At 37.3% G+C, this 27034-nt stretch overlaps 1 long non-coding RNA gene across 1 annotated transcript in view; it reads right to left on the reverse strand.

Annotated features, from left to right (window-relative positions):
- LOC127487256 (uncharacterized) overlaps nucleotides 1-25586 on the reverse strand; it is a 94374-nt gene extending 68788 nt beyond the window's left edge. The window contains exon 1 of the long non-coding RNA XR_007913925.2: nucleotides 23710-25586. This is a non-coding gene — a long non-coding RNA (uncharacterized lncRNA). The remainder of the gene's footprint in view (nucleotides 1-23709) is intronic.
- Between the last annotated feature and the right edge of the window lie 1448 nt (nucleotides 25587-27034).

Below are 27034 nucleotides of genomic sequence, written 5' to 3' on the forward strand. Positions count from 1 at the left end.
AAGACATAAAATCAACCCAAATGCCTGTCAACTGAAGATTGGATAAAGAAATTATGAGATATGTATGCCATGGAATACTACATAGCAGTAAAAAAAATGAAGTCCTGTAATATGCAACAAAATGGGTAAAACTGGAAAGCATAATATTTAGTGATATAAGCCAGTCTCAAAGGGACAAATTCTGTATTTTCTTGCTGACCTCTGATAACAAAGAGAGTACCTAAAAGGCAACACGTAGAAATGAAATTGTCAATATGAGAAGCCATGATTTTGAACAGCCCTTCTCTTGATGTTGGCAAGAAGCTTTTTGTTCTATATCTTTGATTATTTCTTCCTTTCTTTTCCTTTATAATATTTTCCTTATCTTTTTTTCCTTTATACAAATCATTGAATTCTAAACTTAACATAGTTAATCATATATTTATAAAATTAATTGAAAATAGATCTTAGTAAAGAATAAGAGTGAGAATAAGAAAGGGAAGAGGGAGGGGAATGAAGTCTGGGTGGCAGGGCAGGCATGATGGAAAGAATTACCAAGATCCTAGAGCTGTAATTTTGAAATGTATGATGTTCTTAAGTGCAAAGCAGTATAGTCCTACATATTTCACTATGGACTCACTTCTAAGGGTAAAGCTAAACAACTTGCCATAGGATCTTAAAATCCCTTAAGCTGGCTAATAAAAATAGCAGCTTAAGTGTTATAAAGCCCAAATGGACAGGATTAAGTGGTAAAATTACCATATAGATAGGATCAAGTGATAAAGTGATCATATAAATAGGACTAAGTGTATGAAAACAATAACGGAATTAAAAAAGAGTAAAGGCTCCAACATGGGAAGCCTTCCATACAGCAGACTTATAGAATGACAATCGCTTTAAATAGCACTCTAACCTCGGAATCCACCCTTAAGGCACTCCGGGCTAGCTGGAAAGACCAAGGGGAACATTTCAGGCATGGAAAGCCAAGACACTCTGGCAAAAAAAGTCTTACATAAAGGACCCCTGTGGGTAAGACCCCAGAGGAAAGAAGAGGCCACAAAGAAGGAGGTACTTTTTTCTGAAGGGAGGAGATAACTTTTACTTTGCTTATGGCCTTGTCAAGCTAGTGGATACAAAACTCTTAGCCAAGGCAGATCATGTCAAGAGCCTTGGGTGATCACTGAAGTCATACATAAGAATGTTATTTGTTAAATAAACAATAAAAGTCACTCTGCACAAACTTCCCATGCAGGACTTCTGTCCCCAAAGAGCTGTACCATGAAACTTAATAGTAAAACATGCTCACAAGAATCACTTCCTTTTAGTGTATTAAAAGGAGGACATTACTATGTCTCATAAGTTATAGTTATGTCTAAGAGATCACAAAAGATGTATCATCCATGGGTTCTTCTTTAAAGACAATTCAGTTTCAAAAGGAAAGAAGGGAGAGGAAGGAAGGGAAAAGAGGGAGGGGGAAAAGTGAAATCACCTTCAAGAAGCAATAACAGGGGCTGGCACTAAGGAGTAACGGGCAAAGCCACTGCCTATAGGGCCGGCATCCTACATGGGTGCTGGTTGGAGTCCTGGTTGCTCCACTTCTGATCCAGCTCTCTGCTATGGCCTGGGAGAGCACTGGAAGATGGCCCAAGTCCTTGGGCCCTTTCATGCACACAGGAGATCTGAAAGAAGTTCCTGGATCCCAGCTTTGGATCGGCACATCTCTGGTCATTGAGATCAGTTGGGAAGTGAACCAGCAGATGGAAGACCTCTCTCTCAGCCTCTCCTTCTCTCTCTGTGTAACTCTGACTTTCAAATAAATAAATAAATCTTTAAGAAAAAAAGGAAGCAATAGCAGCAATAACATAGAATAGCCCTTGTATCAATTGTTGAGGAATAGTTCTCTCAGTTTATTTTACTTCATTCATTATTTTTTCTTTTTCTTTCTTGGATTAAACAGAAGAGGGAGCAGGAGGGGGGGAGAATGAGTGGGAGGGTGGGGACAGCGGGAAGAATTACTATGTTCATAATGTTGTATTTATGATATATATATACAAATTAAAAATTTTAAAAAGAAAGACATGAGTATTTGAAATTTACCAAAAAAATACATTTCAACCAGTAGCTTTCTTTTGGATGCTAATAATGAATGCACTGAAAGAAACCAAGCAAGAAATTCCATTTACAATAGCCACAAAAAAAAATCAAATATTTAGGAATGAATTTAACCAAAGCAATGAAAAATCTCTGCAATGCAAATTATCAAATACTGATGAAATAAGTCATCAAGGACACAAAAAAAAAAATGGGAAGATACTCCTTGATCATGGATCAGAAGAATCAATATCATTAAAATGTCTGTACTACAAAAGCAATCTACAGATTCAATGCAATCCTTATCAAAATACCAATGACATTCTTTACAGAATTAGAAAAAGCAATCCTAAAATCCATATGGACTCACCAGAGATGCAGAACAGCCAAAGCAATCCTGATCAAGAAAAATCTAGCTGGAGTCATCAGAATACCTGATTTCAAAGCATACTACGAAGCTACAATAATTAAAACAGCATGGTACTGGCATAAAAACTGATAGATAAATGGAACAGGAGAGTCCAGAAATTAATCCACATACATACAGCTAACAGATTTTGACAAAAGTGCTCAGGCCATCCAGTAGAGTAAGGATGATCTCATCAACAAATGGTCCTAGGAAAACTGGATGTTTTTATACTATACAGCAGTAAAACACAATGAAATCCAGTCATTTGCAACAAAATGGAGGAATCTGGAACACATCATGCTGAGTGAAATGTGCCAGTCCCAAAGGGACAAATATCATATGTTCTCCCTGATCGGTGACAACTGAATGACCACCAAAAAGGAAACCTGTTGAAATGAAATGGACACTATGAGAAAGAGTGACTTGATTGGCCCTTGTCCTGACTGTTGATGTACAACTAAATACTTTATCTCTTTTAGTATTTTTTTGTTCTACTTAATACTATTGGTTGAACTCTATAATTAACACCCAATTATTCTTAGGTGTTTAAATTTAACTGTAAAGTGGCCTCTGTTAAATATAACAGCGGGAATAAGAGAGGGAAGAGATGTACAATTTGGGACATGCTCAATCTGACTTGCCCCAAATGGTAAAGTTCGAAATGTGCCAGGGGATTCTAATTCAATCCCATCAAGGTGGCATGTACCAATACCATCTCACTAGTCAAAGTGATAAATTTCAGTTCACAATTGATCATAATGATAAGACTAAGAATCAAAGGGATCACATAAACAAGATAGTGTCTGCTAATACTAACTGATAGAATTAAAAATGGAGAAAACGATCCATCATGGGAAGTGGGATACACAGCAGACTCTTAGAATGGCAGATGTCCTAAATAGCACTCTGGCCTCAGAATCAGCCCTTAAGGCATTCAGACCTGGCTGAAGAGCCTATGAGAGTATTTTAGACATGGAAAGCCAAGCCACTCTGCCAAAAATAAAAAATAAAATAAAGGAAAGATCTCTGTGAATGAGATCCCAGTAGAAAGAATGGGTCATCAAAGATGGAGGTACCTTTCTCTAAAGGGAGGAGAGAACCTCCACTTTGACTATGACCTTGTCTAAATAAGATCAGAGTAGGTGAACTCAAGTCTTCCATAGCCTTGGCAACTCATGACAAGAGCCTAGGGAGATTACTGATGCCATAAACAAGAGTGTCAAATTGTTAAGTCAACAACAGGAGTCACTGTGCACTTACTCCTCATGTAGGATCTCTGTCCTTAATGTGTTGTCCAATGTGAATTAATGCTATAACTAGTACTGAAACAGTATTTTACACTTGATGTTCTGTGTGGGTGCAAACTGATTAAATCTTTACTTAATATACACTAAATTGATATTCTTTATATAAAGATAATTGAAAATGAATCTTGATGTGAATGGAATGGGAGAGGGAGCAGAAGTTGGGACGGTTGTGGGCAGGAGGGAAGTCATGGGGGGGAAGCCATTGTAATCCATATACTGTACTTTGGAAATTTATATTTATTAAATAAAAGTTAAAAAAGACCTACATGAAAGGTCTCTGCGAGTGAGATCCCAGTGGAAAGAATGGGCCATCCAAGAAGGAGGTACCTTTCTCTAAAGGGAGAGGAGAACTTCCACTTTGACTATGACCTTGTCTAAATATGATCGGAGCCTGCAAACTCAAAAGGCTTCCATAGCCTTGGCAACTCATGACAAGAGCCTAGGGAGATTACTGACGCCATAAACAAGACTGTCAAATTGTTAAGTCAACAACAGGAGTCACTGTGCCCTTACTGCCATTGTAACATCTCTTTCCTATTGTGTTGTTCAATGTGAATTAATGCTATAACTAGTACTCAAACAGTACTTTATACTTTGTGTTTCTATGTGGGTGCAAACTGTTGAAATCTTTACTTAATATATACTAAATTGATCTTCTATATATAAAGATAATTGAAAATGAATCTTGATGTGAATGGAATGGGAGAGGGAGCAGGAGATGGGAGGGTTGTGGGTGGGAGGAAAGTTATGGAGTGGGGGGAGCCACTGTAATCCAAAAGCTGTACTTTGAAAATTTATATTTATTAAATAAAAGTTAAAAAAAACTGGATGTTTTTATGTAGAAAGATAAAATTAGATCCATATCTCTCACAACATACAAAAATCAACTCAAGATGGATCAAAGACCTAAATTTAAGACCTGAGGCTATGAAGAAAAAGTAGTGGAAACACTTTACAGCATTGGTGTAGGGTCAGCTTCTTAGACAAGACCTCCAAGGACAGGCAGTAAAAGCAAAGCTAAAATGGGCTATATCAAATTTAGAAACCTTTGCACAGCAAAAGAAATAATCAAGAGAGTGAGGAGACATCCAACAGAATGGGAAATACTTTTGCAAACTATATATTTGACAAAGGATTAAAAGTCCAAATATATCAGAAACTTTAAAAACTCAATGTTAGAAAAACAACTACTCTTTAGAATATTATACTGCAGTAAGAAACAACGAAATCCAGTCATTTGCAACAAAATGGAGGAATCTGGAACACATCATGCTGAGTGAAATAAGCCAGTCCCAAAGGGACAAATACCATATGTTCTCCCTGATCGGTGACGACTGACTGAACACCAAGAGGGAAACCTGTTGGAGTGAGGTGGACACTATGGGAAATGGTGGCTTGATCAGCATAGCCCTGACTGTTAATGAACAACTTAATACATTATCCCTCTTAGTAGTTTTTTTTATCTGTTCTACTTAATATGGCTGGTTTAGATCTGTAATTGATGCACAGTTATTCTTAAGTGTTGAAAATTAACTGAAATGTGATCCCTGTTGAACATGGTGGTGGGAATGGGAGAGGGAAGAGATGTATAATTTGGGACATGCTCAGGCTGACTTGCCCCAAGTGGTGGAGTTGGAAGCATACCAGGGGATTCCAATTCAATCCCATCGAGGTGGCATGTACCAATGCCATCTCACTGTTCCAGGTGATCAGTTTCAGTTCACAGTTGGTCATGGTGAAGGGACTGGGAGTCAAAGGGAACACATAGACAAGTCTAGTACCTGCTAACGCTAACCGATGGAGTAAATAAAGGGGAGAGTGATCCAACATGGGAAGTGAGATACTCAGCAGACTCATAGAATGGCAGATGTCCTAAATAGCACTCTGGCCTCAGAATCAGCCCTAAAGGCATTCGGAGCTGGCTGAAAAGCTCATGAGAGTATTTCAGGCATGGAAAGCCAAGACACTCTGGCAAAAGATCTCTGCGAGTGAGATCCCAGTGGAAAGAACAGGTCATCAAAGAAGGAGGTACCTTTCTCTGAAGGGAGGAGAGAACCTCCACTTTGACTATGACCTTGTCTAAACAAGATAAGAGTCGGAGAACTCAGAGGGCTTCCATAGCCTTGGAAACTCATGACTGGAGCATAGGGAGATTACTGATGCCATAGACAGGAGTGTCAATTGGTAAAGTCAACAACAGGAGTCACTGTGCACTTACTCCTCATGTAGGATCTCTATCCTTAATGTGCTGTACATTGAGATTTAATGCTATAACGAGTACTCAAACAATATATTTCACTTTGTGTTTCTATGGGGGTGCAAACTGTTGAAATCCTTACTTAATGCATACTAAACTGATCCTCTGTAAAAAAAAAAAAGAAAAAAAAAAGAAATTATCAATTCCCAACTTGACTCTCACTGGGATTAAACATGACAATAGGTCTGCTCTGATTTCATCATCATTTAAAAAAATCATCTATTATTTTTCACTTTATGTTTCTGTGTGGGAGCAAACTGTTGAAATCCATACTTAATGTATACTAAGCTGATCTTCTGTATATTAAGATAATCGAAAATGAATCATGATGTGAATGGAAGGGGAGAGGGAGTGGGAAAGAGGAGGGTTGTGGGTGGGAGGGACGGTATGGGGGGGAAGCCATTGTAATCCATAAGTCGTACTTTGGAAAATTATATGCATTAAATAAAAGTTTAAAAAAAAAAAAAAAAAAAAAAAGAAAAAAGAAAAAACACAAATGGCCAGCAAATATGTGAAAAACTGCTCAACATCACTAGCCATAAGGTAAATTCAAATCAAAATCATGATGAGATATCCCTTTACCACATCAGAATGGCCAAAAATTCAAAACACAGAGAATAACTTATGCTGGTGAGGATGTGGAGAAGGGGGAACACTTATTAACTGTTGGTGGGAATATAAATTAATGCAACCACTGTGGAGATTCCTTAAAAAACCTGGAAATAAACTTACCACATGATTCAACAATCCCACTAGGATATATATCCAAAAGACTTGAACACAATGAATCATAAGACACTTGCCTCCCCATGTTTATAGCAGTACTGTTCATAATCACCAGAATTTGGAATCAACCAAGGTGCCCATAATCAGATGGATGAATAAGGAAAATGTTGTAAATTTATACAATGGAGTATTATTCATCCATAAAAAAGAATTAACTTCTACCATTTGCAGCAAAATGGATGCAAGTGGACAACATCATATTATGTCAAATAAGCCAGAACCAGAAAAATAAATTCTGCATGTTCTCTCTTATAATGTGGGAGCTAAAATTTAAAAAATAAACAAATGTCCATGTGTATCATTATTGCTGCAAATATATTTTTGCAAAACTTTGTTTTCTATCTTTGTCAAACCGATGGTTAAGAATGTTATTCTACTATAGTTTAATGATCTGTGATTAAAATTTACTGTATATGTGTGAAATGGTCATTCTTCCATTGAATTATTGCTTAAAGCAGTTGTCAATATTCTAAACTAAACTAGGGTTTTGTTTGCTTTTTACTTGTTAAACTTCTTATTTAGTGAAGTATGATGCCTTTTTACAATAATGTAAACTTAAAATATGTTATCTCAAAAACTAAAAAGCAAAAGAAAGGGAGAAAGGGTGGGAAGGAGAGAGAGGCAAGAAGGGAGGAAAGGAATATAATATTCTTAGAATTGTATCTACAAAGCACATTGAATCTCAAAAACTAATTAAAAATTAAAATTTAAAAAATACATTTTACATATTTCTCAACTTAACTCATTCCAGGAACTAGAGATTACCAGTCCAAATACAATCAATAACTTAATCAATCCACTGGTCTACCAAAAAAGGGAAAGGAGAATTAAGAAAACAAACAAGATAAATATGAAGCGAATAAGATGGCAGAAATAAAATCAACTACATAAATCGAGAGCAAAAATGTGAGTGAGTTTATTTTCTAGCTTTATATTCTTCTTGAGGGGTCTGCACTGTAGCATATAGGTTAAGCCTCCACCTTCAGAGCCGGCATCCCATATTGGCACCATTTTTTGTTGTGGTTGCTCCTCTTCCGATCCAGCTCTCTGCTTATGGCTGTCTTTGGATCAGCCCAGCTCCAGCCATGGTGTACATTTCGGGAGTGAGCCAGCAGATGGAAGACCTTTCTTTCTGTCTCTCCCTCTGTCTGTAACTCTACCTCTCAAATAAATGAATATTTTTTTAAAAATATACTTCCTGATACATTTTGAAAAAATGGACTTTTATAAATACTTGTTTATATTAGAAGATCCAAGTGGGTAAACAAACACAAATAAAAACCCCCACAAAAATGTTAACAGAGAATTGGATAAAAATAAAATCAGAACAACGATTTGACATTGATTTCTGACTAACTGGAATATAAAACAAAATAATTTAACTACAATGTTTTATGCATTGAACTACAAGGTAAGAATTACTGAAAAAAAGAAAATTTGAAAAATCTAAAGGCAGGGGGCAAGGACTGTAGAATATCAGGTTATGCCAACCGCTGCCTACCTAAAATGAGCCATGAAGACATAGAAAACCTAAACAGACCAGTAAGCAACACAGAAATTTCTGTGATGAACAAAGATGCAAAAATCCTCAATAAAATACTAGCCAATGCAATTCAGCAACACATCAGAAAGATCATTCAATGGGACAAAATGGGATTTATGTTGGTATGCAAGATGGTTCAACATTCACAAATCAATCAATGTTATACATCATATTAACAAACTGAGAACAAAAACCATTTGATTATTTCAATAGCCATAGAGAAAGCATAAGAGAAAATATAACACCCTTTCATGATGAAAACTCTACTGTTAAATATAAGAGTGGGAATAAGAGAGGAAAGAGATGTGCAATTAGGGACATGCTCAAGCTGACTTACCTCAGACAGTAGAGTTAGAAACATACCAGGGGATTCCAATTCAATCCCATCAAGGTGGCATGTACCAATGCCATCTCACTAGTCCCGGTGATTAATTTCTGTTCACAATTGATCATAATGATAGGACTAAGAACCAAAGGGATCACATAAACAAGAATAGTGTCTGCAAATAATAGCTGATAGAATCAAAAAGGGAGAGAATGATCCAACATGGGAAGTGAGATACACAGCAGACCCATAGAATGGCAGATGTCCTAAACAGCACTCTGGCCTCAGAATCAGCCCTTAAGGCATGCAGATCTGGCTGAAAAGCCCATGAGAGTATTTCAGGCATGGAAAGCCAAGACACTCTGGGGAAAAAAAAAAAACCTAAATGAAAGATCTCTGCGAGTGAGATCCCAGTGGAAAGAACGGGTCATCAAAGAAGGAGGTACCTTTCTCTGAAGGGAGGAAAGAACTTCCACTTTGACCATGGCCTTGTCTAAATATGATTAGAGTCAGTGAACTCAGGGGGCTTCCATAGCCTTGGCAGCTCATGAGCCTAGGGTGATTACTGAGGCCATAAACAAGAGCGTCAATTTGTTAAGTCAACAACAGGAGTCACTGTGCACTTACTCCTCATGTAGGATTTCTGTCCTTAGTGTGCTGTACATTGAGATTTAATGCTATAACTAGTACTCAAACAGTATTTTTCACTTTATGTTTCTGTGTGGGAGCAAACTGTTGAAATCTTTACTTAATGTATGCTAAACTGATCTTCTGTATATAAAGAGAAACGAAAATAAATCTTGATGTGAATGGAAGGGGAGAGGGAGTGGATAAGAGGAGGGTTGCGGGTGGGAGGGACGTTATGGGGGGAAGCCATTGTAATCCATAAGCTGTACTTTGGAAATTTATATTCATTAAAAAAAGTTTAAAAAATGTTTAAAAAAAGAAAAAAAAAAGAAAACTCTAGGTAAATTGGGTTAGAAGGAGCATTTCTCAACAATCGAGGCAATTTATGACAGACCCATGGCTAAAATCCTACTGAATGGGAAAAAAATTCAAAGCATTCTCACTGAGAACCAGAACCAGACAAGGATGCCCACTCTCACCCTTGATATTAAATGTAGTCTTGATGTTCTATTCAGAGCCAATAGGCAAGAAAAAGAAATCAAAAGGATACAAATTGGGAAGGAATAAGTCAAACTATCACTATTTGCAGATGACATGTTTCTATACTCAGGGGATCTAAAGGACTCTACTAAGAGACTACTGGAACTCATAAAAGAGTTGGGAAATGTAGCAGGATATAAAATAAACACACAAAAAATCAACAGCCTTTGTATACACAGAAAATGCCACGGCTAAGACAGAAATTCTAAGATCAATCCCATTCACAATAGCTACCAAAAAATCAAATATATTGTAATAAATTTAACCAAGGATGCCAAAGATCTCTGTGATAAGAATTATAAAATTGGAAGTGAAACTAACTTTGAGATGCGATTACTTTGAACAGCCCTTGTCTGAACTGTTGAGGAAGAGTTTCTTTGTTTTGTTTTTGTTTTTGTTTTTGTTGTCTTTATCTTTTTCTTTCTCATACAAAGTTTTGAACCCTTTACTTAGAATGGAGTTAACATTCTGTGTATAAAGTTAATTGAAAATAGATCTTGGTAAAAAAAAATAAGACTGGGAATGGGAGAGGGAGGAAGAGTGGCAAGAATGTGGGTTGTAGGGTGGGTACAATGGGAAGAATTACTATTTTCCTAAAGTTTTTATGAAATGCATGCAAATAAATAAATAAATATAGAAATCTTTATAAAAATACTTGCTGATGCAGGAGAAAGGATATCTAGTTAGAAGACAAATCTCTGGAAATTTTTCAGTCAGACCGAAAAAAAAAGAGAGAAAAAATTAGAAAATTTCAAAACAGTGTTCATGATTACTAGTATACTATCAAATGACCTAACATAAGGTACTTATGATTTTCTGAAGGTATGAAAAGAGAAAATGGAATGCCTATTCAATGAAATAACAGCAGAAAATACCCATCATTTGGAGAGAAAAAGGGACATCCAAGTACAGGAAGCACAAAGGACTTCTAATGACCAGAAAATATCTTTCACCTCCACAGACTGTAGTCAAAATTTCAAGAGAAAAACATAAAGAAAAGATTCTTGGGGCCAGTGCTGTGGCATAGTGGTTTAAAGCCCTGGCCTAGAGTGCCAATTCTAGTCCCAGCAGCTCCTCTTCCAATCCAGCTCTCTGCTATGGCCTTGGATAGCAGTAGAAAATGGCCCAAGTCCTTGGGCCCCTCACTCACATGGGAAACCTGGAGGAGGCTCCTGGCTCCTGGCTTTGGATCGGCACAGCTCCAGCTGTTCTGGCCATCTGGGGAGTGAACCAGCGAATGGAAGATCCCTTTCTCTTTCTCTTTGTCTCTCTGTAACTCTGTCCTTAAAATAAATAAAATAAATCTTTAAAAAAAGATTCTAAAATGTGCATGAGAGAAATGTCAGATTACTTGCAGAGATTACTTTCCAAATAGCCTGACAGCTGTTTTCTCATCAGAAACTCTACAGAGTAGGAGAGCGTGAAGAGACATTGTCCAAGTCTAAAAAAAAAAATTGTCAACCCAGAATACTGCACCCTGCAAAACTGTCATTTGTGAATAAAAGTGAAATAAAGATCTTCCATAACATACAGAAATTGAAAGAATTTGTAACCACTTGTCCAGCCTTACAAATGATATTTTAAAGATATGCTACAAACAGAAACACAATAATATGGTCATCATTATGAAAGAATGTGAAGCAGAAAAATTTCCTAGTAAAAGTACAAAGGAGATTCAAAGCGATCAATAGAAATATTTTGGGGAAAATGGCAAGGCCAAGTCGTTACTTATCAATAGTAACCTTGAATGTAAATAGCCTAAATTCTCCAATTAAAAAATACAGACCTGCTAAATGAGTTTGAAAACAACACTCACCTATTTGCTGCCTAAAAGTAACATACCTCTGCAACAAAGAAACATGCAGACTGAAAGTTAAAGGATAGAAAAATGTGATCATCCTAATATCAGAGAAAATAGACTTTTACACAAAAACTGCTAAAAGAGACAAAGAAATAATGTTAAAGGATTAATTGAACAGGAAGATGTGACTATACTCAATGAATATGCACCAATTATACAGTGCTTGGCTATTTAAAACAAATCTAATGGATACAATGGGAGACATAGACTCCAATACAATAATAATAGAGGACATCAACACACCACTTTCTTCAATATACAGATCAACTAGATAGAAAATCAATAAAGAAAAATAGAGCAAATCTATACTATGGAACAAATGGACCTAACTGATATCTACAGAACATTTCATCCCACAGTAGAAAAAAAAAAAGGATTCATCAGTGCAAGTAACTTACTCTAGGATAGACCATATGCTAGGCCATAAAGCTAGTCTCTGTAAATTAAAAAAAAAATGAGATCATACCATGGATATTTTCTGACAACAGTGGAATGAAGCTGGAAATTAACATCTTAAGAATCTTTAGTAAATATGCAAGCACATAGAGACTGAAAAATATGCAAATGAATGAACAGTGGGTCACAGAAAAGATCAAGAGGGAAATCAAAAATCCCTGGAAACAAATGAAGATGATATTACACCATATCAAAACTTATGGGATACAACAAAAGCAGTGTTAAGAGGGGAATTTATATCAGTTAGTGCCTACATTAAGAAATTGGAAAGGCATCAAATAAATAAACTATCAATGAATCTCAAGTACCTAGAAAAACAACAATAAACACAGCTCAAAATTAGAAAGAAAGAAAATTAAAATTAGAGAGGAAATATACAAATTTGAAATAAACAAAAAATGCAAAGGTCAATGAAACAAAGAGCTTTTTAGAAAAAATCAATAAAATTGATACACTGTTGAACCAACCATCCAAAAAAAAAAAAAAAAAGAGGTAGAGGGTTCAGATCAATAAAATTAGACATGAATAAAAGATTTGTAAAGTAGGATACCACAGAATTAAAAAAAAAATTATCAGAAATTACAACAAAAAGCTATATGCCAGGAAATTGGAAAATCTGGAAGAAATGGACAGATTTCTGGGCACATACAATCTACCAAAATTGAGTCATGAAGACATATAAAACTTAAATAGGTCAATGATCAAGATGGAGATTGAATCAGCAATAAAGACTCTCCAAACAACAAAAAGCCCAGGACGAAATTACTTTACTGCTGAATTCTATCAGACATTTAAAGAAGAACTAATTCCAATATTTTGCAAGCTATTAAAAAAAACTGAAAGGGAGGGAATCCTCCCAAATTCCTTCTATGAAGCTAGCATCACTTTAATTCTCAAACCAGAAAAAGATACAAGAAAGAAAGAAAACTACAAAATATCACTGATGAACATAGACGCAAAAATTCTTAACAAAATAATAGAAAGAAAATTAATCCGGATCAATTGGGATTTATCCTTGGTACGTAGGGATGGTTCAACATATGCGAATCAATAAGTGTGATATATCACTTTAACAAATAGAAGAATAAAACTGTATGATTATATCAATAGATGCTGAAAAGAATTTGGTAAAATATAAATGCTTTTCTTGATAAGCAAATTGGGTATCAAAGGAACAAGAGAACATTTTCTGAGTTTCCAGATTTCATTAAAAAGAAAAATTGCTTGAAACCAAAAAATGTTTCAAATTCATTCTGCATCATTAAATCTTATATTAATTGCTGGATACATGTCATTATACTGTTGTCAAACCCACAGAGTCCTATACAACACCAAGAATGAACCACTAGAAAAACCATAGACAATGGATGATAGTGATGTGTCAAAGCAGGATCATTGATTGTAACAATGTTCCACCTGGTGCAGGGTTCTGATACTGTGAGAGGCCATATGTATGTGTCTGTGTGCCTGTGAGCGGGAGGTATCTGAAATTGTTCTAATAACAGTCTACTGATTTTTAGAAAAATTGACTGTTTTATTCTTGTTTTACCTTAAATGAATTCCTCATAAGCCTGTGGAAAGATCAGAGAAGGATCACTTAAACTCTCACTGAGAATGCAAAAACTGAATTCAGCATATCATTTCCGAAATCTTGTGACTAAAAACAACTTCATTTAAAGTGAAAACGCTGGCCACAAAGGGGACGTTAGGAAGATGACCTAAGAGGATCTGGGCATCTTGGGAATACTTTCTGTTGAAGTGGCCTCCAGAGCCTTGTGGTGCTCAGTAGTCATGATCCACTTCCATTTCATCAGTTGTATGTTGTAAAATAGGAAAATATCTTAGACAAGAGACTATACATACACGGTTTAGCCCTAAATATGTATGACCGTACATGTATATTAGTTTAAATGACTATTATTTGTAAAAGGTAGACCACACTGCAATTTTCCCTTTATCATAGAATGCATCCTCCATCATCTCCTGATTGGATTGTCCGTATTTTTCCACTGAAGCTTCTAGTTCATTAGAGTTTAGTTTTCCTGATTTAACTACTGTGAAATTAAATGTGCACACTGGTCTTTATGGAGCTACATAGGTCCTCATAGAATAAGACAGACCATTCTGGAGGGAGTCTCTGCTCCATTGTGGATCGCTACTGTACTTCTATAACACAAAGAATCCCACATATATTCCTATATTGTTTCCCTACCTTATGTGCCACTTGTATATTTTTACTTCCTATTTGATTTGTCATTGCGAATTGCATGCTAATAAACGTTTGCTTAAACAAGTTATACGAAAGAAAATTGGATCCCTACAAATTAGTCAATTCTTAGTGGTTACTTTCTTTTCATCATTTCACCCTTAACTAAAGGCTGTAACATTTACAAAACACTATGTGACTTGCCTATGTAAGAACACTGCCTAGCAATTTACACCACTAAATTGCCTTGAGAGGGGAGAGAAATCCCCTCTCACATTAAAATACTCAGAAGCAATTAGCTGTGCTGTGTATAGTATAATCTATGTAAGTAGTCTAAGTAAGATCATAAAGGAAAATAAGAATTATGCTCAAACTGAATCAAATTGCATCCCAAGTAGGTCTGTGTTTACATACATAAAAATATTTTGTTGGGTGAATTGCTTAGTTTTAAGATTTTTTTTTTAATTCATAGGCTGAAATTGTTTTTAAAGGCATGGAGAATATCAAAAACATCTTGTTCTCAAAATTCATAATGTCCTGATAAAGAGAAGCCATGATTCAGACGAATTTTAATTCCCTTTTAGGGTAATCACAAAACAAAAATCTCATTTAGTAGACACCAAATTGCCTCTTTTTACTCTCATAGGAAATATCTAAACATTTTAACTTGTATGCCAGTTTTGAGCAGCATATATTTTTTTCCATTTCCAAGATCCAGAGAGGGTCAATCCTATTAAAATTCTTTTGGCTGTAGAGGTTGATCCATTCTACAGAATCACTCATATTATTTAAATACAGCAAAGATAAATACTGCTTGTGAAACTACTGCCTGTGCTTCCATACTGAGCTAGCATCTATCTGCATGTATCTCCCTAACCCTATCCTACTCATTGGCCCAAGGCTGAGACTGATTCAGCCTTGCATTATAACTACCACATATTTTTCTCCATCCATGCCACTACAAGTCTAAGTGCATGTTCTTTGAAATCAGAATGTATGTCTCAATCAAATTGTATCTCTAAATTTCTTAAGTATAGCACCTAGTTCACAGTCTGCATAGGAAATTCCAAAGGAATAAATAAGGTGCTCCACATTTTGATAAACTATAAACAAAGGATATAATTACCAAAAAGTACCCCTAGTTCCTATTTCTTTGCCCTTCCACAAAATTCAACATATGATGATACTTCAAAAAGTTTATGGGCTTTTTCCATGAACTTTCTGAAATACTCCATGCACACAACACACACACACACACACACAACAAACACACACAAACATTTAAAGCCATTTTCCCTTGTTCTTTATTCTCTGTTTTTTTATCTGCTGTAAAATTGCCATAGAGTTGGCAGAAATCAACATATGCAAGCCACAGCTCATTCAGGCAGATCTACAGAAAAATACTCTCGCTGCATGTAATTCTCGCTGCATGTAACTTTTGTTACTGAGTTTGTATATGTTCACTGCGTCCTGGTGATATGCCAGGTACTTTCCTACAACCAGGACACAGTGGGGAGTAAGATGGACATGTCACCTACCTCATGGTGTCTGCAACTCACATGGAGAGGTAGACATTAAGTAAACAACACCAAGACAAGTACAGTTTTGGTAAAGGGTATGAAGGGAAATAAAATGACACAAGGAGAAAATTATGTTGGGGAGAACTCAATTTGGAATGGGAGGTCAGGGAAAACTTCTTGAAATATTATTCATGTTGAATGAGCAAAGAATCAGTAGTAACAAGTAAGAGAAAATGCATTTCACATACATCAAAAACAGAGTTAGGGAAAAACAGAGTGGTTTACAAGCTGACAGAGAGATAAGAGCATTTCTGGAGATTTGGACAGAAACACAAATGCTCAATCCTGCTGAGCCATAGGCATCATGGTGAGCCATTAAAAAAAAAAAAAAAAGGAAAACTTCAAGTCTGGTTGCCATATAAAGAAGGAATTGGAATGGGAAGAAAATTGGAAGTGGGACCATTTAGAATCACCATAGTTGTCCAAATAAGTTAGGAAGAGTTAGCCTTTGATTGTGGTAGGGGACAGAAAGAAAAGTGGAGAGATTTAAGGGACATTTCAAAGGAAAATATGCATAGGACTTGGTGATAAAATTAATATATGAGATAAAGGAGAGGGATGAACAAAAATTGATTCCCAAATTTTAGACAAATAACTGGTGGTTGGGGATGCCATTTATGGAAAGCAAAAGGACTGCAAAACAGATTAAAAATATGTTAATTCCATTCCATTAAGGTAAACTAGTAAGTGTAGTTTTATATGTGTTTGAACAAGATTTGATTGAAGTATAAGAAAAAACTCTTGAGGTTCCTGAGGAGATGAGCCATTATCATTAGCTGTGCCCACCCCAAGGCCCTACCTTGTTCATGTTCCTACCTTGTTCTAGTTCATGGAACCCAGTAACGAACATGTGTGGGTCCTGGGGAAAAAACCTAGTGGAGAGAAGAACCAGATGCCATGGGCCTGAGCGAGCCGAGAACACATTTTAAGTATTGGCATTTCTCTAGATACATTTCTCTGGCTGGGCCATTCTGTAATGCTGTGAGGCAGACAAGGAGTTATCCCAGCTCTCTAGGCCAGCTTCAGGCAATGGGGAAACATTATGGTCTGGCTGTATGTAGAGGGGCAAGTGGACAGATCTAGCCCTTGGTGTTCCTTCCTGCTGTCTTTCCCACTGCAGGATAGGTGAAACAATTCAAGAAGTACAGTTGATTAGCAGCCCTGAAAGCCAGAAGCCAATACAGTGGCGATTTTGGCATTCTAAGGGAGAACTGTTTCAAATGCAAAACTTCATCCTATGAAATATATTAATCAAGTGTGAAAGGAAATGATATTTTCAGGTAAGCAAAGTCTCACAAATCTTCCTTCTATGGATTATTTTCAAAGATACTGTAATAAGTGTTCTACAAAATAAGAGAGTAAACTAGAAAATAGACAAGAGAATCAGGAGATGGTTGCTTCTCAGGAGAATAGATAAGGCAATCTTTAGGAGGTTGGTTTTAAAAAATATTCATATACAACAGACTTAAAGTATGGTGAATCCCAAATTAAGTAAGAAAATAAAATGTTTAATTGACCGATTCTATGATAGGTTTGATCATATTGAAAGCAGTTTTATATTTCTCATAACCAGCAAGTGAGAAGATTAATCAGTTATTAAACACAACCAAAAGTACATAATAAAGAATATATAATTGTAGCATTTGATGCACTCAGCTATATGTGGTGTAACTATTGTGTGAGTGATGGAGAAAAATGGGGACAAAAAGTGTTTGTAATGACTGGCATGCTTCTCTCAGAATAACAGGTATTCAATAGATAATGCCTAAAGTGTTATATATGTTATATGTGTGTTTATACATAAGTTATATGTTATGTACATGTGTTTTATACATGTTACATGTATTTATGTCATGTGTGTTTAAACATAAGTTATATGTGTGTATAAATATATATGCATATGTCCAAATAGAAATTTTAAATTTAGCAATGTGGAAAATTAACAAAAGAAATCATATTAAAAAACTTAAATTATATGTTTGAAGGAAACAGAAAGTGGGGGTTATAAGAGTGTAGTGTAGGGGACTTGTCAATGTATTGTCCTGTAGTGCATTCTGGTCTTTTAACTATCTGATCTTGGTAGAAAAAGATTATAATCAAGTTTTATAACCATTGCCTCAGAAACTGATAGATCAAGAAGCCAAACTAAATAAAATTATTAAAAAATGCCTATAAAATCTCTAAAATATAAACCTAATAATGATGCACAGGGATATTTTGGCATATGTGTGTTATGCCACGCTTATTTTTTCGTGCCCACACATGAACATTTACAAAAGGTGACCATGTCATGATAACAAGGAAGCATCAGTATTACCCAAAGAAACTGTCAGATACCCTGTTTTTTAAGATTATTTTATTCAATAAAATTAGAAATCAATTATAAAATGATAGCTAAAAATAAACACACACCTAAGAACTACAAAACCTACTACCAAATAAAGCTTTTGTTAGAGAGAAAATAGATCAACTGTGATACCAGAAAACAATTATGATTAATTGATAATTCAAGATCTGTATGTCAAAATCTATGTTAAAGTAATATTTAGAAATTTATACATTTCAGTACATTGATCATAAAAGCAAGAAATACAGAAAATAAATGGATAAGCTTGCAATGAAGAAACTAGCAATTAAAAGGAATGGAAAACATCCTTTAAAAAAAAGCAAAAGCAAAAAATTGAAAGAAATCAGTAAAAAATAATAAATATCATTGATCAAATCCCAAAAAATCTTCACACATATACAGTTTTCAGATGAATTTTACCAAACTGTCAAGGGACAGATAACCTTCCTTATGAGTATAAAATATTAAAGAACAAAGCATGAAGCAGTTGTTGAACACAACCCAAACTACACTCAGCTCATTGTAAGAGAATAGTACATCCAGTGGCCAAATGCCTACTGAGTAATCATGGCCTCATTTCACTTACGATCATAGATATGAAAATTCTAGATAAAATTTAAATGGATTTCAGGTTAAGAAATGTATCATGACCAAATAGCTTTCATCCAGGAAACAGAAGACAAACTAACAAAATTAACATCATAATTATTAAAATCATTACCACTATAATCACTATGATTCACCATATAGATGAATTAAAAAAAATAAATGTCTTCTGAAAAAGAGAAATATAAGCACATTTCTTAACAAATTAACTGACAATTGACAGATTAGGAGAAGATATTTGTAACATCTAAAACTAAGAAGGGATTATATTCTTGTTGTTGTTGTTGTTTTTAAATTTATTTGACAGAGTTAGACAGTGAGAGAGAGCAAGATAGAGAGAAAGGTCTTCCTTCCGTTGGTTCACTCCCCAAATGGCCGCTACGGCCAGGGCTACGCCAATCCGAAGCCAGGAGCCAGGCACTTCCTCCTGGTCTCCCATGCGGGTGCAGGGGCCCAAGTACTTGGGCCATCCTCCACTGCCTTCCCAGGCCACAGCAGAGAGCTGGACTGAAAGAGGAGCAACTGGGACTAGAACCCAGCACCCATATGGGATGCCAGCACTGCAGGTGGAGGATTAACCAAGTGAGCCATGATGCCGGACCTGGGATTATGTTCTAAAATACAAATGAGCTCCTACAAAATGGCAAGAACATGATAGAAACAGTATGAATGGAGAAAAACTTGAACAACTAATAACTATAAAAAGAAATGTTCAATTCATCTACTATTAAAAATGAAAAAGAAAACAAAGGAAAAAAAGAAAATTATAATGAAGCACTTTCTTTGAACAAATTGGTAAAAATCAGAAATCCAGATCCTAATGTGTTAGTGAGGAGAAAACAGAGAAGTCAAGTCCTAAACATCATTGATACAAGCCATGTAGACAGCATTATGGTAGTCCTTGGAAAAATATTCAGACACCAGGTGGCCAGTCATCATACCAGGGTCCACAATCCGCATAAAACTCTCTCATAGTCTTTCAGGGGGTAAAGGACATTCATTATACAATATATAGGGATAAAAACAGCGTGGGTATCTATGTAAATGAGGAATATATAGGCGAAATGCACACAAGGCAGGGGCAGGCATTAGAAACATTGATTAGGTGCTATTGGGATACCTGCATTCTAACAGGCTACCTGGGTTTGATTTCCAGCTCCACTTCTGATGCAAGCTTCCTGCTAATGTACACACCAGGAAGCATCAAGTGATGGTTCAACATTAAATCTCTTCTCTTTATGTTCATAAAAATGTAAATAAAAGTAAAAAACAAACAAAAACAAATTAATGTTTCAAAACAGAAGAGATGGTTCAAGTAGCTGGATCAATGCTACCCTCATGGGAGACTTGGGTTGACTTTTCACTCCTGCCTATTATTGGCAGTTGGGGAGTGAACTTGCAGACAAGTGTCTCTCTCTCTCCCTCTCTCTCTCTCTCTCTCTCTTCTTCCCTCCCCCTTCTCAAACAAAATGGAAATAAAAATATTTTTAAAAATTTAAGAAACATTAAAAAGGAAATGTATGGGATGCTTATAGAATAATAAATAACAGTCAGAAAGAATGTCCATACAGAAAATAGGAGGAGGGGTCCTACAAATAGCTGTATGTGAAATGTTCATGGAAAAGATAAATGATACCTATAGCTCCATAACATGTCCACAAATTAAATATATAGAATAACTAGAATTTATATTCTATCTGCTAGGCATGATTGTAAGTATATTAAATGTATTTAATCCACTCAAGTACCCATTGAGATGGGTACCATTTCTATCCTCATTGTCAAGATGAAGATTCTGAAATGCTGTGGCATTTGTTAACTGATAGCCCCCAAAGATATGTGCCTGCTGAATAATGAAGATAGTCTGTCAACCAAAGCAGGTGGATCCAGAGTCCACACCCTCAAGCACTATGCTTGTCACCTAATAAAACAATTCTGCATATTCCTCATGGATATAACTTTATCCAAGAATGTTTATCAAATGCATAGAACAAGGACATATTTAGCACGTGAAAGTAAATGTCAATGGAAGGAGAACTGCAATGTGGCAAGGAAGGAAGTTATAATAGATACCAGCTTGAGCATGTCCCAAATTATACATCTCTTCCCTCTCTTATTCCTACTCTTATGTTTAACAGGGATCAGAGATGTATAATTTGGGACATGCTCAAGCTGACTTGCCCCAAATGGTAGAGTTAGAAACATACCAGGGTACTCCAATTTAATCCCATCAAGGTGGCATGTACCAATGCCACCTCACTAGTCCAAGTGATCAATTTCAGTTCACAATTGATCATAATGAAAGGACTAAGAGTCAAAGGGAGCACATAAGCAAGTCTAGTACCTGCTAACACTAACCGATAGAATAAATAAAGGGGAGAGTGATCCAACATGGGAAGTGAGATACTCAGCAGACTCATAGAATGGCAGATGTCCTAAATAGCACTCTGGCCTCAGAATAAGCCCTAAAGGCATTCGGATCTGGCTGAAAAGCCCATGAGAGTATTTCAGGCATGGAAAGCCAAGACACTCTGGCAAAAGATCTCTGTGAGTGAGATCTCAGTGGAAAGAACAGGTCTTCAAAGAAGGAGGTACCTTTCTCTGAAGGGAGGAGAGAACCTCCACTTTGACTATGACCTTGTCTAAACAAGATAAGAATTGGAGAACTCAGAGGGCTTCCATAGCCTTGGAAACTCATGACTGGAGCATAGGGAGATTACTGATGCCATAGACAGGAGTGTCAATTGGTAAAGTCAACAACAGGAGTCACTGTGCACTTACTCCTCATGTAGGATCTCTGTCCTTAATGTGCTGTGCATTGAGATTTAATGCTATAACGAGTACTCAAACAATATATTTCACTTTGTGTTTCTATGGGGGTGCAAACTGTTGAAATCTTTACTTAATGCATACTAAACTGATCCTCTGTAAAAAAAAAAAAAAAAAAAAAAAAAGAAAAGAAAAGAAACTATCAACTCCCAACTTGACTCTCACTGGGATTAAACATGACAATAGGTCTGATCTGATTTCATCATCATTAAAAAAAAAAATCATCTATTATTTTTCACTTTATGTTTCTGTGTGGGAGCAAACTCTTGAAATCCTTACTTAATGTATACTAAGCTGATCTTCTGTATATTAAGATAATCGAAAATGAATCTTGATGTGAATGGAAGGGGAGAGGGAGTGGGAAAGGGGAGGGTTGTGGGTGGGAGGGACGGTATGGGGGGGAAGCCATTGTAATCCATTATTCGTACTTTGGAAACTTATATTCATTAAATAAATAAAAAAAAAGAAAAAAAATAATAATAGATACCAGCAATTCAGGAGAAAATCAGGAACACAAATTTCCAGAAGACCAATGATGACAGCACAGATTAACTGCACATCAGTCAATACAGTGCCATGCACTGATCAATTCAAGTCTCCACTCCTACACTGAAATCACACAAGTAAGTGTAAAAATGCTTTAAGATGAAGGGGAAAATGATACTAATTAAGGACAAGATACATTGGAGACTGGCATAGGGATTCCTCAGAAGTTAGAAAAGCTAGTTTTACTTCCAGCACTGGAGCAAATTACTTTTTCTGCTCTTGAACTTCAGAGGAAACAGTTGTCTTTCTTGATAAAAGAAAAAGACAGATGTACACTAACTAATGGCTCAGAAACACATGCACCTGGGAATTTTTTTCTCCTGTAATATATGAGGGCATTTAAGGAGTGGACACTGTGAGATCTAGCACCACATTTCACACTAGTATCATGTTGCATCATTTCACATGCACTCAACTTACGCTGGGTTACTCTAATACAAAATTATTGGCATTCTCACAAGAGCCAGTGAGGCATTTAACCTCATATATAATCCACACCATTCTGTGTATGTTAATAATTTGTTCTGAGTCTTACTCCACTTTATGTTCCTTTTGAACAGAGACTATGACTTGTCTTACTTTGCTTGTTCTGCATTCCATCACTTGGGATGGAAATACTTGATAATTAAAGGGAAATGAAATATTTAGGTAAAATACACATTTGAAGACACCATCCTGCCACCAAATCCTAGCATAAACACACACACTCACACTGACACACACACACACACAAATGTAACAGAAAATGTTAATGGTTAATAGATGGAGATTAGGGCAGAAGACAAAGCAAGGAAAACATATATTGGACTCAGCTGGAGACAAAGGAAGCAGAATTTCAGGATCTATGCTGACAAAGAGAGAGAAAACATTGAAAGACATGCTAAGCTCACACCCCCAAGACAAATCATGGACAGTTCTCATTCCAGGGCCACATTTTCTAGGAGAAAAATAGGTAGGGGAGGAGGTAGGAAACAGTGAACACTGCTAGCTAAATCTACTCCATGAAAGAAAATAGTAACTGTTATGTGTGTGTACAATGCGTACATATATGTGAATATACATTCACACAACACCCATCTGTCAAACAGTAATTAAGTTGTATCTTTCAGGAAGACAGGAATTGCTTCACAGGTTAACTTGAGCACTAACTTCCAGGTTTCTATTCAATAGATAAACCTATTTGTCTCTAAGTCGGATCATAAGGTGTCAGATTTTAGAATTCCATTATGGTTCTGAATTTTGACTTTTAAGTCACTGGATTAAAAAGGACATTTTTATCTATTGTCTTTTTCTTCAACTACCCAGAGTGCCTGACAAAGCAGCTTGAAAGCTCTGGGCAAAAGACCTTGGGGCATTTGAAGAAATGTTAGCAAGAAGGAAACATTCAGCTTGATTTCACCATTCTTCCACTTACCTTACAATGGCAACTGCAAAATTCTTATTGAATGGATTGAGCAGCTGTCTGGTTTGATTGTAGCTTCAGCAAATCTGTGCCTCTGACCTCTTCCGAATTGCTATTTCATTGCTATTTGTGGCAATGTTTTCCGGTAAATCACAATCCCTATGGCAACCACATATACCTGGGATGTTACTGCCTCTTTTTCTGCCAGTAGAAAAGCGTAGTTATAAGAGAAAATAATACATCTGGCTACTGACCCTTTCTACATTATTATGCCTGTCTCTTGCTTTGAGTTGTGCATTTTCAATTAGGATTCCCCAAGCTGAACTCAGCAGTTGCATGCACAAGCATGCCATTTCTTCAGCAGGTGCAAATGAAAGGCAAATGTGTAAACTGTATGTGTGATTACCTCCTGGATAAAAGCAGAACAATGCATGTAATATATGCATGGGTACACATAAGGAATGTTTGCTGTCTGAGCATAATTGCTGGAAATCCTAGGATGAAAGATTTCCTTTTGTCCTACTCATCATCATTCCTCTTCTGCTTTTCTAGTTCCCTCTTGTTAAATACGTACTACTCAGAATGGGATTCTTGAAAAGAATAACCTAAGGACTTTTATAAAAATGTGGAGCTCAGAATTCCACCAGGACCTGTGAAATTAGAAGCTTGGGAGGAAGGTAGTAATCAAAATTGTAAACAAATTTCCACTGGATTCTTATAAATGTCAAGAGTTAAGAACCAAGGCAGCAGAGAGCCTTTGAGAGAAAACGTTGGGGAGGAAGTTGAAATAAGACTGTGTGTGTGCAAATAGGGCCTGAGGAAGCCGGCATCTGCAGAAGCCCACTTTAGAAGCAGCCCAGCATCTGCACTTCCAAGTCCTGCCCAGACCCTGATAACCTTTCAGGTGGTGGTCCTAGCCCTTCTCCCAGGGGACAGCTCTCTCTTTAGCACCAAATGGGTTACCTGGCCTGATAACATGGAGCAATAAAACCTCTATATTCTCCTCCAAGTCAGGCACCCTGGGGGAAAGCCCTATGGCCAGCAAGACTTCCTGTCTAACAAACTTATTACACTCAGCAAACCCTTTGTCCTGGAGGAGAAGGGGGAGGAGGTAAAGAGAGATCCCCTTAAAAAGCAGGAGTCTAAACGAAGACCTCGGGCTCAGCTTTCTGCTTTCTGCTGCGCCACCCACCTGGCCCTCCAGATGTATTCTCTCCATTTAACCAAGTAACCTCACCTCCCCCAGTCCGAGCAACTGAGCACTCTCTCTCTCTCTTTGTGCTTTCCATTCTTACAGATGCCCTGTCCTCAATAAAACCTTGCTACTCTGCTCTCTGTCTCATGCCTAAATTCTTTCTTGCATAAAGACAAGAACCCCACGGCTTTTCTCTGGTGACAAAAAGACTGTATTGTGCTTACCTTAGTCTTTATAGTAGCTTTCACAATGTTGGCCTGGTTTAAAATAGGGTATAGTCTGCTCTCAAGATACTGACCAACATCATCCTGCAATCGGCTAAGAGTCTATGAGCCAGACTGGTCCTGTCCTCTACAAGTACATAGGGTCCACAATCAAGGGGGTTCCATGTCATTAAAAATAACTGAGCCGCAAGAGGAGCTGTCTCCTTCTTTCAACTTACCTGTGATGACTTCAGATAGGAACTGTAAAGACTGTTGGAGGGTACAACCAAAAGAGCCCCTGGGCTGAGCAAACAGAGATAAACTCACTTGGAAAGAATACTGGTCTCTGGTTCATTCTGGTCCTTAGCTTGCTTCCCTTCATAGACACTGCCCCCAGAACTCTGCTCAAGAAAATCAAAAGTCTGAAATATGAGGCCTGGAGCATCCACTCATAGCAAGGCTACTCTCTCAGAGAAGGGAGTTAATATTGGGTCGAGGCCGGCGCCTTGGCTCAATAGGCTAATCCTCCACCTTGCGGCGCCGGCACACCGGGTTCTAGTTCCGGTTGGGGCGCCGGATTCTGTCCCGGTTGCCCCTCTTCCAGGCCAGCTCTCTGCTATGGCCAGGGAGTGCAGTGGAGGATGGCCCAGGTGCTTGGGCCCTGCACCCCATGGGAGACCAGGAAAAGCACCTGGCTCCTGGCTCCTGCCATCGGATCAGCGCAGTGCGCCGGCTGCAGCGGCGGCCATTGGAGGGTGAACCAACGGCAAAAGGAAGACCTTTCTCTCTCTGTCTCTCTCTCTCTCACTGTCCACTCTGCCTGTCAAAAAATAAAAAAAAAAAAAAAAAATATTGGGTCGAGACACTGGACAGCTCTCAATGTATTCACTACTACAGATAGTCCCAGGATGGTTTTATGTGTTCTTCATTGTCTCAATATGTTTTCCTATACAAGGGCAGACAATTCTCAGGGAATAAGATCAAACTATATAGAGATCCAATGCAGTACATTATTTTACAGAGCCCGTTGATTTCAAATGGGGAAAATATTCTGTGTGTTAATATGGATACAGAGGAGAAACAAAAAGAAAGAAGAGTGAGATGATGTATTCTGCACCCAAAACTGTTAGATAGGAAGTCAGATATGAGCTTATGTGTGTGTGACAAAGGCCTAAAGAGAAGACGTCTATGTCCAGCATCTGCATCTCAAAGTCATCCCAATAACGTTTCAGGGGCAGCCCAGTGTTCGCATCCTGCCCTGCCCCCTCCTACCCGATAACCTGCCAGGTGGGGGTCCCTGCCCCTTCTGCCTGATAACCTTCCAGCTGCAGCCCAGTATCTGCACTTCAGCCCTCCTTGCCCTTCCTCTAATGGGGGTGGTGCCAGCCAGACTTCCCCCTGTCTGATAACTTCAGGGAAAAAACTCAGATAGGGGTTTTTCTATTTATATACATAAAGTATTTTGTTTCAGAAGGAGCTGTGTGAAGACAAAGACCTATCTCCTTAGAAACTCCCAGCCTCAATCAGACTGCCCACTCAGTCCTCTGCCTCTCTGCTGAGCCAACCGCCTGGCCTGCCCAGGTGTACTCTCTCCACTCAACCATGTAACCTCACTCTTTCCCCAGTCTGAGCGACTGGGCACTCTCTCAGGTCCTGTCTGGAGAGGTGCCCATCCGTTCTTACGGATGTCCCTTCCCTAATAAACCTTGCTATTTTATTTTTCACTACTCTGTGTCATGCCTGAATTCTTTCTTGCGTGAAGACAAGAACCCTGACACTCGCCAGTAACAAAACCATTTCAGGAATTCTGCGGCATCACACCACAAAGCATCCCACCAGGTCTCCTTGTAAGATGGATTTCTATGGTGGAAATGGTGAAGGAGATTTGAAGGTTGAAAATGGACATTTGGAGGCTGGTGCTGTGGTGCAATGGGATGAC

Source organism: Oryctolagus cuniculus, chromosome 9 (assembly GCF_964237555.1).
Source record: "Oryctolagus cuniculus chromosome 9, mOryCun1.1, whole genome shotgun sequence".
Taxonomy (NCBI): Eukaryota; Metazoa; Chordata; class Mammalia; order Lagomorpha; family Leporidae; genus Oryctolagus; species Oryctolagus cuniculus.